Source organism: Triticum aestivum, chromosome 4A (assembly GCF_018294505.1).
Source record: "Triticum aestivum cultivar Chinese Spring chromosome 4A, IWGSC CS RefSeq v2.1, whole genome shotgun sequence".
NCBI lineage: Eukaryota > Viridiplantae > Streptophyta > Magnoliopsida > Poales > Poaceae > Triticum > Triticum aestivum.
The window spans coordinates 85,632,950-85,641,444 of NC_057803.1; the positions used below are offsets into that span (position 1 = coordinate 85,632,950).

An 8,495-nucleotide genomic window follows, 5' to 3' on the forward strand; every position below is an offset into this window, starting at 1 on the left:
CTAAAATCTTGTATTTCTCTATGTTGATTTGATTTTCCTCTTTTCTATTTGCCTGACATATCTCTTAACAATATGCCTATATCACGCCCACATGCATTGTACGTGGTGGTCACAACTTAAATTTGTTAGTACTAATATCTAATTAAAATGCAACTAATACTTTAGAAATATCTATTTTTCACCACGTGCTTTATGCATCTGAATGGAGGAGGTATTAATTCCTACTACTACCAATCTACGTGAAGTTGGACGGAGCTGCCTTGTAGGCATTGGGGTCAATTGTCCCCAATGCAATTAGCAAATCCTTCACTAACTTAGTACTACTAACTAATCATTATAAATTTATAGGAGATGACCTTACTGTAATAGACATGACCCCATTAAAACTTTTTTTTCCTGAAGTGCGCCTCGCCGACCGACCGGTATGAAACGGCCCACTAACTATAACTATACAGATCTGGAGGTTCACGAATAAAACTAGAGAAGACGCATGCACTTCCTCTCTCGGTCGTTGGCATTTTCTGTTACATTCATAGTTTATGTGCATCTTACACAATGATTGGATCGATCAAGGAGATGGTTCATGCATGAACCCAGCGGAGCGTGGGGGGGCGTACGTACTGGCTACACACACCTATGATTACTACCAATAACTAAACAAAATGTACGTACGCGCGCATAGATGCTCCCATCGTTTTGCTCTTCCTCTAGGTGAAAGCGAGGGTTGCCGGGGAACGACGGCGACACTAGCATACGTCTACGTAGCCGGCGCTGAGGTCGCGGGGTCACCAGCGCGCCACGCCGCCGGGCATCAGCCATCAGGCGCATGCATATATACGTACGTACGTACCTTGTGTGTGCACCACCAGCGCATGCAACACACTCACTGGTGAATGGCGTCTGGCTGGCCTTGGCATGGCCATGCCGGTTCCTGGCCCAGGCCAGACGAGGACGTACGAGACGAGAAAGGGAGACATGCATGCCATGCGAATAAACCTGCAAAGCGATGGCCTCCGGCCGGTCCTGGCCGGGCGGGAGAGGTGCCAAAGTGCAGTGCAGATCGACGATGACACAGCCGCAGGTTAAAGGCGAGAGGCCGGGTCGATCGATCAGGGAATGTGCCTTTTGCGGGTGATCGCTTTCCCGCACTCCCATGCAGTGCACTGTATCTATCGCCCCTCCTCGATGCTGCTACTACGTGCCTTTGTCTTTGGCTTGCTTTCAGTTTCAGTGAGCACGCGCGGCGCCTGAAATCCATGCCATGCCTGCATGTGAGTGAGTGAGCGAGTGAGGCATCGGAGCTGAGCTACATCGGAGCTCAGCCTAGCTCAGCTCCTCCTAACACTGTCGGAGTGTGATGTACGTACGATGATCGATCTCATCGGTTACATCTGTCTATATCTCACCGCTTCGTCGGGCTTAATTACTTCCGTTCAGGGATAACCGCACAGCAGGTGTGGTCAGCTATTACAAGTTGAAGAGTAATTGAGTGACGTAGATCGTCCCGGTGAGAAGAACAAGAGAAAGAAAAGGGTTGGAAACTTGTTAACAGAAGAGGTCCCAAAAGAGTTCGAAACTTGCAGGAGTGGTACGTTCACAAATCGCAATAACTGGGAAATGGTGCGTGGACGCATCTTGTGATGTGATGTGCTGTTGCTATTAGTAGTAGTAATCACCATTCGTGATTCCGTGAACCGTTCGCCCGAGTTTTAATTATGAACGGACAGTTGTTAGTAAATGTCAGAAGATCGATGGCGAAGTGAACACGTTCAGAGAACCGGTCAGCCCCCGATGCTGGCGCGCGCACGAGATGTGAAACGAGGCGAGGATAAGAGCATCTGATCGAGTAGAATATGCACGCAGTCAGTACTCAGTAGTATATTGCTGTCGGTTTCAGCCGGTCCTTTGCGCTGAATCGACTACAAGTATTCGCAGACTATGCTCATCGGGGTGCTTAGGGCATCTCCAGCCGCGCCTCCAGGAAAGCCTCCCCAGGCGTTTTTTTTGCGCCGGCGCTAAAAAAACGGCCCAATCGCGTCTCCAGTAGCCCAATTTTCGCCGGTTTAGACCGAAAACAGCGCCGACGGATCCAGGCCGAACCCGGCGCGCCAGGGGGGCGCCCGGGGGCGCCGGGGCGAACTGTTTTGGCGCGAAGCGGCTATAAAAGCCGCCGGTTCTCGCCGGTGCCCACACCATACTCGCCCCTCGCCGCCGCCCAGCCCCTCTCTCCGTCTCCGTCTTCCTCTCCCGAGCGCCACCGGCAGCCCCTCTCTCTCCCTCTCTACCACCGCCGAGCTCGTCGCCATGGCAGAGCGCTTCCCCGGAGACGAGGCGGCGTTGAAGACGGGGTCGTCGTCTTATGCGACAGCGACGACGACGACGCCGCGCCGCCGCCAGTCCGCCATGGTGACGCCGGGCAGGGTCCAGCAGGGGCGCCCGCGTCAAGGAGGAGAAGGCCAACGACGACGATGGCAGCGACGGCGGCGACGACTTCAACCCTTTTCTTTTTTAGATTATGTTAATGTAATGAAAATGCGCGAATTTCATCGAAATTTGTCATGTTTGGCCGAAATTTAACTAGTTTTTATCATAACTTCACCGAACAGTCCTTTTTTTTAATACGCGCCTGCGGGCGGCCCTGGGGGCCAACGGCTGGGGACCGACTCGCCCCAGGGCCTTTTTTTGCGCCGGCTCACCCTTAGGCGACGCTTTTAGACACCCCCTGAAGGGCCAACGGCTGAAGATGCCCTTACAAAACTAGTCCTGTGCGTGCCGGGCCCCTCGGAAACATATTGTGCTATAGTTAAGTCTGTCACAAATTTTGGGTGCATGCACGTAGGCTGGTACCGGTGCCTCATTTCACACGGAGCATATGACCGGAATTCCCCATGTCGAGCATCGCAACGCAATGATCGAGTGGGGGTAGGGTAGATTCAACCGCCGGCCGGCTTGGGACAGTGGGATCGGTGCGGCACGAGACACGGCCGGCGACGCGTCACATGCATTTGTACGAGTATTTTGCAAGCCAAAGGCCATGCATGCATCCCCACGGCGTGCTAATCATGTACATGGCCCCTCATCGACCGTCGCCTCAATCCATACACATTTTTCTTCACAAGTAATATGGATCGAAGGGAGTACGATTATTTCTCTAACAAAATATGTACGATAGAGATGATCGAGCGATGCTTCCTTCCCCATCTCGTGGCGGGCATCTCAGCTTGGACGAGGCTGCAGGTGCGTGATGGATCATTAGTGCGCTAGCCATGGCAATGTGACCATGCTGGCGATCCGGTCCGGGCAGTGCCAGATCCCCATTACGCATATGGCATACTGTTTTGTTCCACGGAGGAAGAAGAAAGATCGTCGAGGATGCCGAGGGAAAAAGGAGGAGCACGCAGCTTTATTCCGTCCGGTGGTGGAAGCTACAAGAGGAGCGGATTGAGCGCGCGTGACGTGCTGCACTCCGTTCCACGACGGAGAACGTACCGCACAAAATGAACATTCTCCGGGAGCCAGCCAGCTACCTTTCTCCCCTTTCCTCCACCCCTTCCTTTTGCTCTCAGCCCCAAATTGCCTTTGCCGGCGAGCAGCATATTCCCTCCCTTGGCTTTTCGCCTGGCACAAACACGGTGCTCCATCCATCAGCTTCTTCTTCTGCTAGTAAAACATGTTAAGTACTCCCTCCGTTCCGAATTACTTGTCTTGGATTTGTCTAGATACAGATGTATCTAGACTCATTTTAGTGCTAGATACCTCCGTATCTAGACAAATCTAAGGGCCTCTTTGATTCGTAGGATTTTGAAAACGTAGGAATAGGAAAAGTGTAGGGTTGGAGTGGCATGCCTATTTGAATCCTATAGAATTAGCAATGATTGTTTGATGCCACGGGAAAAACAAAGGAATTGTAAAAAGAGGTTGGAGTGGATAAATGTAGTACAAAAGATTCCATAGAAAAAATTCCTATGGGATCCAATCCTATGAATCAAAGGACCAATATAGGAAAAAATACTAAGGATTTCAATCCTCCAGAAATCCTATAAAATTCCTTTGAATCAAACAAGCTCTGAGACAAGTAATTCGGAATGGAGGGAGTACATAGTAAGTACTTATCTCAACACATAATCATCCTCGCTATCCCTGTGTTAAATCGAGGGGATCGTGTTATTAATCACTTGGCTTTCTTGTACTAATATTCTCTAGTCTGGCAAGACTGCCATGCCCTGCCACTTGAATTATTTCATGTTATTCAAGCTGTAGATATTCCATGGGAAAAGATTAAAATATACTCTCAGAGGGATCGCAGGAATTTAAGCCATGCCGCTGCCAGTAGTTGAGGGAAAAGAAAAGAAAATCGAAGCCAAGCCAGTTCACAAAATTCTCTACCGTTGGGCACGAGGAGCACCACGATCTTCTAATAATAATGCACTGTGATATGCCTTCTTAATTTCGCCTCTGGGATGTGCTGCCTGCCTGCCTGCAAAGCGATGCCGCTGTTATTAGGCGCGCATGAGGGCACATCGTGATCTGAGAGGAGATTCCCCACCCCCCCTAATTGACATTTTTGAACTTATCATTTCTCATGGGACTGTGGCAAGTTGCCGTAAAGAAATGAGGCCGTGTCCTTGCTTGGCGCAACATGGGGACGTGCTGCGTGTGGGTGTCCATCGGTTGGACGACTGTTAATCAATTGTTTTGAATCGTTGGACTTAGAATGGGTGATGGGGAGGAACGTCAGGCCTGCATTTTCTAACCAGTCTTGTGGAGTTGTGGTTGCTCTTACATTCCGTTTCCTTTTGTTTAGTGAAATGAATGCTTTTGCTTGATGTGAGTTGCCTGGAAATTTCTGAATACTGATTAATTGAGCCATTTTACTCGGTACCCGCTAATATATTTGGTATTGTACATGTTGATAGTTTTTAAGATAATTTTGGTTAAACTTTGCAAAGTTTGACTCGACACGAATCTCATGTGCGTTGTAAAAAAGACCGGAGGGAGTACTAGAAATTATGGATTCCAAGTGGTAATGCAATTGCAGGTTTGGACTTATCTCAACAACAACGAAAGGTCTTACAAGCTGAAGCGCTCGGCGGACATTCTTGTCTCTCGCCAACAACAATATTGGTCCTCTGAGAAGAAGAAATGGGGGAGATTAATCTGGCAACTGCTAACTGATCATCAGAATGATTATGAAGTTCGTTGAGCGAGAAATTCCAAAATGATTAGCTTGGAAGCATCCAAGTCCAACCATAAGAATTATGCCGTGCAGGTACATATAATTGGAGTTGACATACATCGCTCTCAGTGGATAGATGACTATTTTACAAAATGATTCCTTTCGTGGAAGGACCAGTTCACTTAATAAATTTAGAAATGGCAAAACAGAAAAAATGGAGTAAAAATACAGATCTCCGCAATGCTTTCGGCAGGAGGCAGGCTATGGCGCCGAAATGTCAGCCCATACAGGTACTGTGCATGCGCCGTGCTCTGCTTGCATTCTCTGGATATCTCAGGCTCTCTGAGTTCCAGCAGTTTCAACACAATCGAGCCCAAGTGACTCAAATTGATATCCATTCAGCTAACCATCCGGTTATACATCGGTACAAGAGTTTACAATTTTGCAACACTGGTAATTTACACACTGAAGCTTGGGACCAAAGCAAATGTGTATCATGTCCCTGATTTACAGAGTCCAGTTTCTTTTCCCAACTACCATGCTGGAAAGAAAATTATTTCCCAACCTGAGTATCAGTGAACCATGTCATCTCATATCTTGACTGGTAGACCAAAGTGATATTTGCATACCCCGCCATCAGATTATCGCATGCACAAAGTGATGATACCACAAAGAAGGAAGCTACCATTCCGAATATGATCAAGACTCTTCACATAGAATAGGTTGGTATGTAAATTGTGGAGGAATTGACACTGATTGAAACAGTGCTATGCGCAAACTGGAAACAGGGCATCATATGTCACTGTCATACATAAAAGCAGAGCACCTGTAAATATCGGTCGCCAAGCCTGTCGTCTGGAAACTTGTTTTGCCAGGCGCTCTGTATTTCCATTGTGATCTTCAGCAGTAGGCACTATAGGAGAAAAGTCATCAACCTATAAACAAGACATTGATTGCAATTGCTCAGAAGGAAAAAGTTGACAAGTCGGCTACATGATGCAACGAGTCAAAAAAAGTTGCAGAAGGCAACAACGAGGGAGAGTATAAGGAGAAAGATAACTCAACTACTGAGTAAGGGTTTGAAATGCATGCGCTTGAATACCATGTGCACGTATTGTAATTATCAAATATCGGTGTCTCTACAGTTTTTAATGTTTGTAATTTCAGTGCAACACAGCTAGACACAGAAACTACTATCTGAATTATATACAATTCTTGTTGTGTTTGATTCGCTATTAGGGACGAATACAGTCTCTAATTGGCACAAAATTCCAATTGCCGCGCCATGCTAGTATAGCAGAGTTGTGATATTATAGTGAATCACAATATCCTTGATCTGATCTGAACCATATTCGATTTAAAAATCATGTTTGGGTGACACACTAATCTATTTTATAAAATGAAGATGACAAATCTTGGAAGGTAATCCGTAAACTAGAAGCCAACATGACTATGGCCTATGGTACAGTTTGCTATTATGCAAAACTGGTGAGCAGAAACATTACCCAAAACTGTAATCATGCTATGTCAAGAGGCCCACTGAAATATACTGTAGATGAAGGTTGTTTATGTCACATGCAAGTTTGGGCTTGCCAATTCAACCAATGTGATGCAAATTGTATATCACAAAAATTATAAAGACATAGGAGCATGCAATGCATGAAGTGGGAAAGTGATTTACCGCTGAAAACCAAACGCAAGAGGTGGCTGGCGTTACACGCCTGCATGTTTAGATAGGCTGATGTGGCAAGTGATGAGGTGGATAGGCTGCATGTGCAGAGAAATCATGTAGTGGGGTTCTCCTATTTAGATATAGTAGATGCGATGCAAATTGTATATCACAAAAATTATAACTTGGAAAATATAACATTTGAAGTTTCTAATGGTATAAATTTACGATCTATGACTCGTCTTAGTTTGGAAAAATTGTCAACCTAGAGATACGCGTAGGCCTTTTAAACTGGAAAGGAGGCAGTATCTTTTAGTTGTATACTGTTTGTTTTGATGGTATCCTTTCATAATAATGTTTGCATCTTATACTACAGAGAGTTCTCTAATATCAGTTAGAAGTCCTCTTTATAAAGCAGAACTTAGTTGTATTTTGAAGGAAACAAGGATGTATCTAATCGTTCCTCCCGGCTCCTTCTTCCATCCCCCTATGATCGAATCTTTTTTTCTTTTCGAAACGGAGGCAAAAGATTTGCCTCTACCTATTAGTTAAGCAGAAGAGAATTGCCCAGTTAATTTGCATAAAAATGGGCGAAAACCATCTATTACCAAATCTTCACCATCCTTGCATCCATCCCTTTTCAAGCCATCCTTTAGAAGTCCTCTATAAAGCAGAGCCTAGTTGTATTTTGAAGGAAACCAGAAATGTATTTAAGTGTTCCGCGCGGCTCTCCTCACCACTCTCTTAGATCTATCACTATCCCTTTTGAAGGCATCAATACCAGCCTCTTTCCTCAGAGTATTTACCTAGGTCTTTAGAAAGATACCATTGATTGGTTAGCATATGCCGAATAAGACAACACAAATTGCAGTTCCATAAGTAAATCCACACAAGCCTTGTGCTATATAGATAAAAGATAACACCTAAACACAAAAGCCAATATGACTGTTTCATTCCTCAATGAAACTGAGCAAAACTAAATACAACAACAACAACAACAAAGCCTTTAGTCCCAAACAAGTTGGGGTAGGCTAGAGGTGAAACCCATAAGATCTCGCAACCAACTCATGGCTCTGGCACATGGATAGCAAGCTTCCACGCACCCCTGTCCATAGCTAGCTCTTTGTCGATACTCCAATCCTTCAGGTCTCTCTTAACGGACTCCTCCCATGTCAAAATCGGTCGACCCCTCCCGTGAAACTGAGCAAAACTAAATACGTATTATTTTTTGATCTCATATGGAGAACTGAGCTTTGCAACTTGTTCACATCCCAAAATATTCCAAACCTACAATGAAATTTTTTGTACTGTCTATCGAATCATCTACAAACCGGGCATATAATTAACATTGACATGCGGAAGGTTTCACATATGTGATACAATAGATGAGTGCAGCCAGTCCAGAGCATGCGGCTGCCAGCAAAATTAGAGAGACAGTGCGTAATACCTACAAAGAATACGGGCTCATAATGCTTACCTTAGGTTGTGGATTGGTGGCAACAGGACGCGGTACTTAGAAGATACTCATGGTTCACACGATCTAACATGCAAATGCTAGACCTCAATACTTGCAAGTTGCAGCTTTGTGGTAAGCCAGCAAGGCCTCAATACTTGCAACTGTGGTAACTGAAACCTATAACAACCCAGCCA

The 8,495-nt window shown here is 45.8% G+C and overlaps 1 protein-coding gene across 4 annotated transcripts in view; it reads right to left on the minus strand.

The window, feature by feature from the left end:
* Positions 1-5,305: 5,305 nt before the first annotated feature.
* The window catches only part of LOC123085305 (protein MOS2), a 5,631-nt gene continuing 2,441 nt past the window's right edge, over positions 5,306-8,495 (minus strand). For 2 of the 4 annotated variants that reach the window (XR_006439670.1, XM_044506927.1), the window contains exon 2: positions 5,306-6,111. The gene's annotated coding sequence lies outside the window, so the exon portion shown is untranslated. Of the gene's footprint in view, positions 6,112-6,857; positions 6,944-8,495 lie in introns of all 4 variants that reach the window. The other 2 variants (XR_006439672.1, XR_006439671.1) reach the window with 2 other exon arrangements.